Source organism: Cynocephalus volans, chromosome 2 (assembly GCF_027409185.1).
Source record: "Cynocephalus volans isolate mCynVol1 chromosome 2, mCynVol1.pri, whole genome shotgun sequence".
Taxonomy (NCBI): Eukaryota; Metazoa; Chordata; class Mammalia; order Dermoptera; family Cynocephalidae; genus Cynocephalus; species Cynocephalus volans.
This window is the reverse complement of record NC_084461.1, coordinates 23,438,056-23,447,806: the sequence shown is the minus strand read 5'-3', so window position 1 is coordinate 23,447,806 and position 9,751 is coordinate 23,438,056. Positions and strand designations below refer to the sequence as shown.

At 37.1% G+C, this 9,751-nt stretch overlaps 1 pseudogene; it reads left to right on the top strand.

Moving 5' to 3' along the window:
- Positions 1-3,038: 3,038 nt before the first annotated feature.
- LOC134371030 (E3 ubiquitin-protein ligase RNF34-like) lies at positions 3,039-4,135 on the top strand (annotated as a pseudogene).
- The last annotated feature ends 5,616 nt before the right edge of the window (positions 4,136-9,751 follow it).

Genomic DNA, 9,751 nt, shown 5'->3' with positions numbered 1-9,751 from the left:
GACTGTGCCTTCATTCCCGAGGGTCTTCTGAAATGACCTAACTTTGAGAAACAACTTTATGACATTTTAGTCAAGCATGGGATGTCTTGAAGAATCACATTATTTCTTATTTACTGGTTGGTAGTAAAACATGTAGAAAGTATCTCAAAAGTATCCAAATCTCTTACCAATCCTCCAGATTAAACCAGACTTTGACAATGGGGGAGGCACCCAGGCAGGCAGGAGAACAGGCCAGCCACCTGCCGGACCCCCAACCCACCCATGCAGAAGACCCACCCATGCAGAAGGCAGAATTCCTTGTGCCACGCCACCACCACAAGGCTTCACACAGCTTCCATGGAGGTGGTCCACAACAGCCTCCAACATAGCTAATACTGATGTAAGGACAGCTCGCTACCTTAATAACATCTGTGACCACTGTGCAGGTGGCCCACCACATATAGGACTTCATTGACACAAGAGTCATTGGAAGAGCCAGGAAAAAGAGGAAGAAATCTTTCTCCTCAAAGTCTACTCCAGAGTAATAGTATGCCAAATGACTGAAAATCAATGTAGATATACTAGAAATATGAAAAAATCAGAATATGAAAATATGACACCACCAGAGGAATTCAGTAACTCTCAAGTACCAAACCCTGTAGAATAGGAAACTGTAGAAATGACTGCTAAGGAATTCTGAGTAACTATCTTAAGGAAACTCAATGAGATTAAAGAGGACTCTGTAAGACAACACAATGGAAAGAGAAAAAAATATCCAGGATATGAAGTATGAAATATACAATGAGATTAATACCTTAGAAAAGAATGTAGCAGAACTCCTGGAACTGAAAGATTAATTCAATGAAATAAAAAATAAAACCAAGAGTTAAGCAACAAATTAGAGCAAGTGGAAGAAAGAATTTTCAAATTTGAAGGTAGTCTTTATGAAATAACCCAGTCAGACCAAAAGAGCTAGCAGACAACCTTAAGTGCACAAACATCCAAATTGTGGGTGTTCTTGAAGGGGAGGAGAAAAATAAAGACACTGAAAATCTGTTCAATGAAATAATCATGGAAAACTTCACAGATATAGGGAGAGACACAGACCTTCAGATCCAAGAAGCTCAAAGATCCCCAACCAGGTTAATTCAAAAAGATCCTCTCTGAGACACATTATAGTCAAACTGGCAAAGCTCAAATGCAAGAGAGAATCCTAAAAACAGCAAGAGGAAAGTGTCAAGCCACCTGTAAAGGAGTCCCCATCAGGCTAACAGCAAACTTCTCAACCAAACTCTACAAGCAAGAAGAAAATGAGATGACATATTTAAAATACTAAAAGAAAAAAACTGCCAGCCAAGAATCCTATACCCAGCAAAGCTAACCTTCACAAATGAGGGAGAAATAGTGTATTTCCCAGAAAAACAAAAACTTCAGGAGTTCATCACCACATGACCAGTCCTACAAGAAATTCTCAAGGGAGTCTTGCATCTGGAATCCAAAAACAATAATTGCTACCATGAATACACAAATAAGAACAAAACCCATTAGTAAAACACAAAAGGATGGAAAAAGATATACCATGCAAATGGAAACCAAGAACAAGCAGGAATAGCTATTCTTATAGCAGAGAAAATAGACTTTAAACCAAGAACTATAAAAAGAGACAAAGAAGGCCACTATATAATAATAAAGGGATCAATCCAGCAAAAAGACATAACAATCATAAACATATATACATCCAACACTGCAGCACCCAGGTATATAAAGCAAGCATTATTAGACCTAAATAAAGAATTAGACCCAAATAGTGTAATCCTGGGGTAACTGAACACCCCCTGCCATTTTAAACAGACCATCCAGGTAACAAATCACTGGAGAAACAAAGGATTTAAACTAAACTTTAGAGCAATTGGACCTAGCAGATATCTACAGAACATTTAATCCAACAGTGACAGAATATATATTCTTCTCATCAGCACAAGGAACATTCTCCAAAGTAGACCACATGTTAGGTCACAAATCAAGTCTCAATTACTTTAAAGAACTCAAAATCATCTCAACTATCTTTTCAGACCACAATGGATTAAAACTAAACATTAATAACAGTGAAACACAGGAATCTATACAAATTCATGGAAATTAAACAGGTTCCTGAATGACCTATGAGTCCAAGAAAAAATTAAACAGGAAATCAAAAAATTTCTAGAAATCAACAAAACTAAAGGCACATTATTTCAAAACCTGTGGGATACTGCAAAAGCAGTACTTAGAGAGAAGTTTATAGCAATAAATGCTTACACCAAAAAAATAGAAAGATTTCAAGTAAAGAACTTAACTCTTCACCTGAAAGAACTAAAAAAACAAGAACAATCCAATCCTAAATTAAATAGATGGAAAGAAATAATTAATATTAGAGCAGAACTAAATAATACAGAGACCCAAAAAACAATACAAAAAATCAATGAAACAAAGACTGAGGTTTTTTGAGAAGATAAACTAAATATACAACTCATTACCTAGGTTAACAAGAAACAAAACAAAATAAAACAAAACAAACAAACAGAAAAAAAACAAGAAAGAGACACAAATAACAAAAATCAGAAATGAAAAAGAAGACATTACAATTGATTACAGAGAAATACAAAAAAGCACTAGAGACAACTATGAACAATTATATGCCAACAAATTAGAAAATCTGGAGGAAATGGATAAATTTCTGGACACATACAAACTACCTAGACCGAACCAAGAAGAAATAGAAAACCTGGAAGGAGGCCGGCTGTGCGAGCAGGTGCTATAGTGCTGAGCTCTCTGGCAGAGCCAATGGAGCTCAGGTGGTCGCGGCCACGAAGGAAGGAGAATCAGAAGAGAAGAAACATTCGCAAGTAACCACATTACAAGGCAGAATGAGGCAAGGTAACAAAAAAATGCAAAAACCCTCAGGAGCAAGAAAGGATACTTCTGGCTTCAGGAAGCAAGGAAAATTTTTGGAATAGGTGGGGGAGTGGTGCTAAGGATCAAGTATACTGTTTAAAAAAAAAGAAAACAAAATCCCAGACATGAGAAAGGCAGGAGCCACGTCTATGTGGGCTTCGTGCTGTGGGCTGCTGAATAAAGTCATGGTAACCGAAGCTGTCAGGGGCTAGCAGTCAGGATCTGCAGGAGGCCCTGGTCCATTCAGATTTACACCAAACCCTGATTTTTCTGCCTAACCACCAGCAGCTACAGAAGGGCCTGATATAGTTTGCAAAGCCTGTGGACTTTCCTTTTCAGTCTTTAGAAAGAAGCATGTATGCTGTGACTGCAAGAAGGATTTTTCTCCGTTTGCTCAGTCTTACAAGAAAATCCCCGTGGATGTTCTACTTGTCACTTATTACAAGAGACGGCCTTTCAACACCCTCAGTTAATACAACTGAAAGTGAAGGATCTATGGCAGTATTTCCTTCTTAGAAACATTCTGATAGACACCTGTCAGGAGAAAGAAGATTTGGTAGATCTAGTACTGTGTCATCACGGACTAGGCTATGAGTATGACATGGACACAAGCAGTCTGAATTCCTCAAGGTCCCAGGCTTTCAGCATTTTTACACATTCATTTTTTTTCAAACTATACAGCCCCCTCTGCTCCTATGTCTTCATTTCAGGGAGCGCTTATGGATGGAGAACTGATCTCCAGATCTGGAGTGCTGGCACAGGATAAAGTGAGATAGCTTCAGCAAACACAGAAGAAGATGATGATGATGATGAAGAAAACTTGGAGGAGCAGACCCCTGGGCTCGCTAGGAAGAGAGTGAAAGCTTTGCTGTCCAACCTGCCAAGCCTTGAAGAGGTGGAAGGGATGAGCATGAACCAGCTGAAGGAAATACTGGCTCAGAATTTTGTCAGTTATTCCACTTGTGAAAAATGAGAGCTAGTAGAGAATGTAAACCAATTATACAAAGAGAATGAAGAAAACCAAAGGTCATATGGTGAGTGGCTGCAGCTGCAGGATGAGGAAGATGACAGCCTGTGTCGCATCTGCACAGACACTGTCATCTACTGTGTACTGCTCGAGTGTGGGCACATGGTTAGCTGTACCAAATGTGGCAAGCACATGAGTGAGTGTCCCATCTGCTGGCAGTACGCAGTGCAAGCTGTGCACGTGTTTAAGTCCTGAAACCAAGGCTCTCCCCAACAGATCCCAAACATTTCAGCGCACAGAAGGACTTGGAAATTTATTGTTCAACAGCTGAAGTTACTTTGAAAAATTATTTTCAATATTAATTGGGGACAGAAAAGTTTATCCTGAGTTGTGGAAACATTGGTCCATGCCATGAGCCTGTCTGTCTGTGGACATGAGTTTCCCAGGTTCTGCCAGGCATTATCACACGTCCCGTGTGCACCAATTGTTGAAATCAGACTGTTAACCATATGTGGCCATCAGCTACTTCTCTCTTTAAAGGAGGCTTATCCTCATCTCTTATTTCCCCTTCATCCTGTTTTTAACTACTCAGATGTTCAAAACTTCTGTTCTCTTTGGGTGAGATCACTGTCCACAAGTGGTTGACATGGAACACACTGAGCAGTGACCCCTCTTAATGTTCACTTTATTAGTCATGCATATTTTAAATGCTAATATTTAATGAATGCAAGTTTCTGCATCATTTCTATTTCTGCATTTAAACATAATTGGGAACAACTGACATTCTGTAGTCAATTTCCAGGGCCTTAGAATAAACATGTCCATTTTTGTTCACGTACAGCTTTTTATAGCAAGGGCTGCATCTAGCTTCTGTGACTGGAAGTGTGTGTACTAAATTCTTTATTAATGTTTAATCAGTTTACACAGTTTTGTATAGAGAGGTGTGTTTTCAGTGCTATATGCTAACTAACTTCAAAATTAGGAAAAAATTAGAAATGAAATAAAAGCTTTTGTTTACATTGAGGAAAAAAAAGCAATAGAAAACCTGAAAAGATCAGTAACAGGTAATGAAATTGAAGCAGTAATCAGCAATCTCCCAACAAAGAAAAGCCCAGGGACTGGATGGCTTTACTTCTGCATTCCACCAAACCTTTAAAGAGAAGTTAATACTAATCCTCTTCAAATTATTCTAAAAATTTGAAACAGATGCCACTCTTCCAAACTCATTCTATGAGGTAAGCATCACCTATATACCAAATCCATACAAGGATGCAACAACAAAACTACAGATCAATATTTCTGAAGTATGCAGATGCAAAAAAATCCTCAATAAAATACTAACAATCATAATACAGCAACCATGATCAAGTGGGATTCATCCCAGAAATGAAAGGATATTTCAACATGCACAAGTCAATAAATGTGCTATATCACATCAACAAAATCAAAGACAAGAACCATATGATTATCTCAGCAGATGCAGAGAATGCATTTGACAAAATTCAACATCCCTTCATGATAAAGACTCTCAACAAATTACGTATAGAAGGAAAGTACCTCAATGCAATAAAAGCCATATATGACATGCCCACTGCCATTATCATCCTGAATGGAGCAAGACTGAAGGCTTTTCCTTTAAGTACGGGAACAAAACAAGGATGCCCACTCTCATCACTACTATTTAACACAGTACTGGAGAAAGAAATAAAGGGCGTCCAGATTGGAAAAGATGAAGTCAAATTGTCCCTATTTGCAGATGATGTGATCCTATATATAGAAAAACCTGAAGACTTTATCAAAAAAACTCTTAGATATGGTTAATAATTTCAGTAATGTTGCAAGATACAATATCAATGCCCCCAAATCAGTTGCATTTATATTCTCCAATAATGAACTAACACAAAGGGAAATCAAGAAAATAAGCCCATGTATAGGAGTCACCAAAAAAATAAAATACTTAAGAATCAAATTAACCAAGGAGGTGAAAGATCTCTACAATTAGAACTACAAAACACTACTGAAAGGAATTAAAGGAAGACACAAAAAGATGGAAAGACATTCCATGACCTTGGATTGGAAGAATTAATACTATGAAAATGTCTATACAATCCAAAGCAATCTAAAGATTCAATGCAATCCCCACCAAAATACCAATGACATTCTTCACAGAAATAGAGAAAGCAATCCTAACATTTATATAAAGCAACAAAAGACCCCCAATAGCCAAAGAAATCCTGTACAAAAAAAATAAAGTTGGAGGCATAACACTACCTGGCTTCAAATTATATTACAAAGCTATTGTAACCAAAATAGCATGGCATTAGCATTAAAACAGACACTCAGATTCAGTGCAATCCCCATCAAAATACCAATGACATTCTTCACAGAAATAAAAATTTAAAAAACAATCCTAACATTCATATGGAACAAGAAAAGACCCTGAATAGGCAAAGCAACTCTGAGGAAAAAAAATAATAATAAATTAAACTGGATACAAAAAATTAAACTGGATGCATAACACTACCTGACTTCAAATTATACTACAAAGCTATAGTTACTAACACGGCATGGTACTGGCTTAAAAGTAGACACTCAGACCAGTGGAACAGAATAGGGAACCCAAAGATCAACCCACAGGTTTACAGCAATTTGATGTTTGACAAAGGCAACAAAAACATACATTGGGGAAAAGACTGCCTCTTCAGTAAGTGGTGCTGGGAAAATTGGATATGCGTATGCAGAAGAATAAAACTAGATCTGCACCTTTCACCATATACTAAAATCAACTCAAAATTGATTAAAGACTTAAGTATACGTCCAGAAACTGTAAAACTGCTAAGGGACAATACAGAGAAAACACTTCAGGATGTAGGACAAGGAATCGATTTTATGAACAAGAGCCCAAAGCTCAAACAACAAAAGGAAAAAAATAAATAAATAAACAAATGGGACTATGTCAAACTGAATAGCTTCACATGGCAAAAGAAACAATCAGCAGAGTAAAACAACAACCAACAGAGTGGGACAGAATATTTGCAAACTGTACATCTGACAAAGGATTAATACTTAGAATATACAAGGAACTCAAGCAGTCACATAACAAAAAGAATAACCTAATTAAAAAATGGGCAAAGGAGCTGAATAGACATTTTTCAAAGGAAGGCATACGTATGGCCAACAGGCACTTTAAAAAGTGCTCAACATCACTAATCATCAGGGAAATGAAAATTAAAACCACATTGAGATATCACCTCACCCCAGTTAGACTGGCCATTATTAAAAAGACCTAAAATAACAAATGCTGGCGAGAATGTGGAGAGAAGGGAGCACTCTTACACTGTTGGTGGGACTGTAGATTTGTTCAACCATTGTGGAAAACAGTATGGCATTTTCTCAAACAACTACAGATAAATCTACCATAAGATCTAGCAATCCCACTTCTCAGTATATACCCAAAGGAATGGAATTCATCATGTTGAAGGGACACCTGCAGCACTCCCATGTTCATTGCAGCTCTCTTTACATTCATAACTAATAAAATAAAATAGCCAAGATGTGGGACCAACCTAAATATCCATTGACAGTTGACTGGATAAAGAATATGTGGTATATATACACCACGGATTACTATTCTGCTATAAAAATGAATGAAATTATACTATTCATAGCAAATACCACATATCCTCACTCATAAGTGGGAGGTAAAAGAGAAGGAAGTAAAGAAAGACCACAGTGGTGTGTTGGGCTTGCAGAGGGAAAGAACACACCTAGGGTTGCAGAGTGGGGAGAGGAAGGAGGTCAGCATTTATTTGGGTGGGGGACATGGGGAATAATCACAATTTGTGGTACTGGCCATGCTGATATTATTGATTTGGCCATCACCTCTTGGGCACAAGTGGTGACAATAAGCATTATACCCCATGAACATTCATAACTAATAAAATAAAATAAAAATTAATTAATTAATTAATTAATAAACCAGACTTGCATGTCTCACAGAGAGAAACATATTCTTTATTAAAACATGACACGATAAAGCTGCCAACACTTCTAAAATTACAAATGAATAATATATTTGTAATTAAGATGCTTTTTAAATTTTTTTGTTGGATAGAATGAGAGTAGGTATTTGCACACCATATATTGATGAGGATTTAATTTCCAAACTGTACAAGGAACTCCTAAACCTCAACAGCAAAAAAAACGAAACTAATGAAAAACTGATCAAGGGACTTGAACAGACATGTTACCAAAGAACACATGTACATAGCCAACAGTTGTATGAAAAGATGTCCCGCATGTTAGTCATCAGGGAAATGCAAATCAAGACCGCAATGAAATATCACCTTAACATGTTAAGATGGGTATTATGGAAAAAAAAAATGTTGGCAAGAAAGTGTGAAGAAATCACAACTTTTGTACACTGTTGGTGGAAATGAAACATAGCTCAGCAATATGGAAAACAGTGTGTAAGTTCCTTAAATAATTAAAAATAAAACTACCGTATGATCCAGTAATCCCATTTATGGGTATATGAGTATCTCCAAAAGAACTGAAATCAAAATTTCAAAAGATATCTGAATTACCATGTTCATTGAAACATTGTTCTCAGTACCCAAGAAATAGAAGCATCCCAAATGTCCATTGACAGATGAATGAATTAGAAAATAAATGTGGCATATACATATAATGGAATATTATTCAATCTTAAAAATGAAGGAAATACTATTTGCTATAATATTCATAGAACTGGAAGAAATGATGCTAAGTGAAATAAACTGGTAAGAGAAGGCAAATACTGCATTATTCCTTTTATCTGAAGCATCTAGAACAGTCAAATTTATAGAAGTTGACGATCCAATGGTGCTTACCAGGAGATGGGAGACGAGAGAAGGGGGAATGACACAGGGGTTGTAAAAAAATCTGGATAAAGTTACAGTTTTACGAGATGAGTTAGAGCAACAGATCTGCTGTACAACATAGTGCCTATAGTTAATGTGTACTAAGAAATTTAAGAAGGTTGATCTCATGTTATGTGTTCTTGACACACACACACACACATACACACACACACACACACACACAGCAAAGAGACCCAAGGAAACTTTTTTTTAATTCTTTTTTTATTGGTTATGAATAATCATAGGTTACAAAGCTGACCGTCATCACTTGTGCCCAAGATATGATGGCCAGAAACATGGCCATTACTACAAATTGCAATTATACACTGTGTCCCCCACCCAACTAATTCCCTCCCTCTCTCCACCTCACCCCATCCCACTTTGCAACCCTAGGTATGCTCTCTCCCTCTGCAAGTCCAATGCAACATTATGGTCTTTCCTTCCTTCTTTCTCTCTTACCTCCCACTTATGAGTGAGGGCATGCAGTATCTCTCCCTCTGTGCTTTGCTAACTTCACTCAACATAAGTTTCTCCAGGCTCATCCATGTTGTAGCAAATTGGAGAATTTCATTCTTTCTTGAGGCAGAGTAGTATTCCATGGTGTATATATACAACAGTTTCCTTATCCAATCATCCATTGATGGACATTTAGGTTGGTTTCATGTCTTGGCTATTGTAAACAGAGCTGCGATGAACACGGGAGTGCAGGTACCCCTTCAGCATGATGATTTCCATTCCTTTGGGTATATACCCAGAAGTGGGATAGACAAAAGGAAACTTTTGTAGGTGATGGATATGTTTGCTACTTTGTAGTGGTGGTAAGATCAGTTCATACATATGTCCAAACTCACTAAATTGTATGCAATAATTGTGTGCAGTTTTTTGTATACCAATTATACTTCAACAAAGCTGGAAATTCTTTTTGCTGGATATTAGCAAGTTTATTCTGATGTCATTAGGGAAGAATATA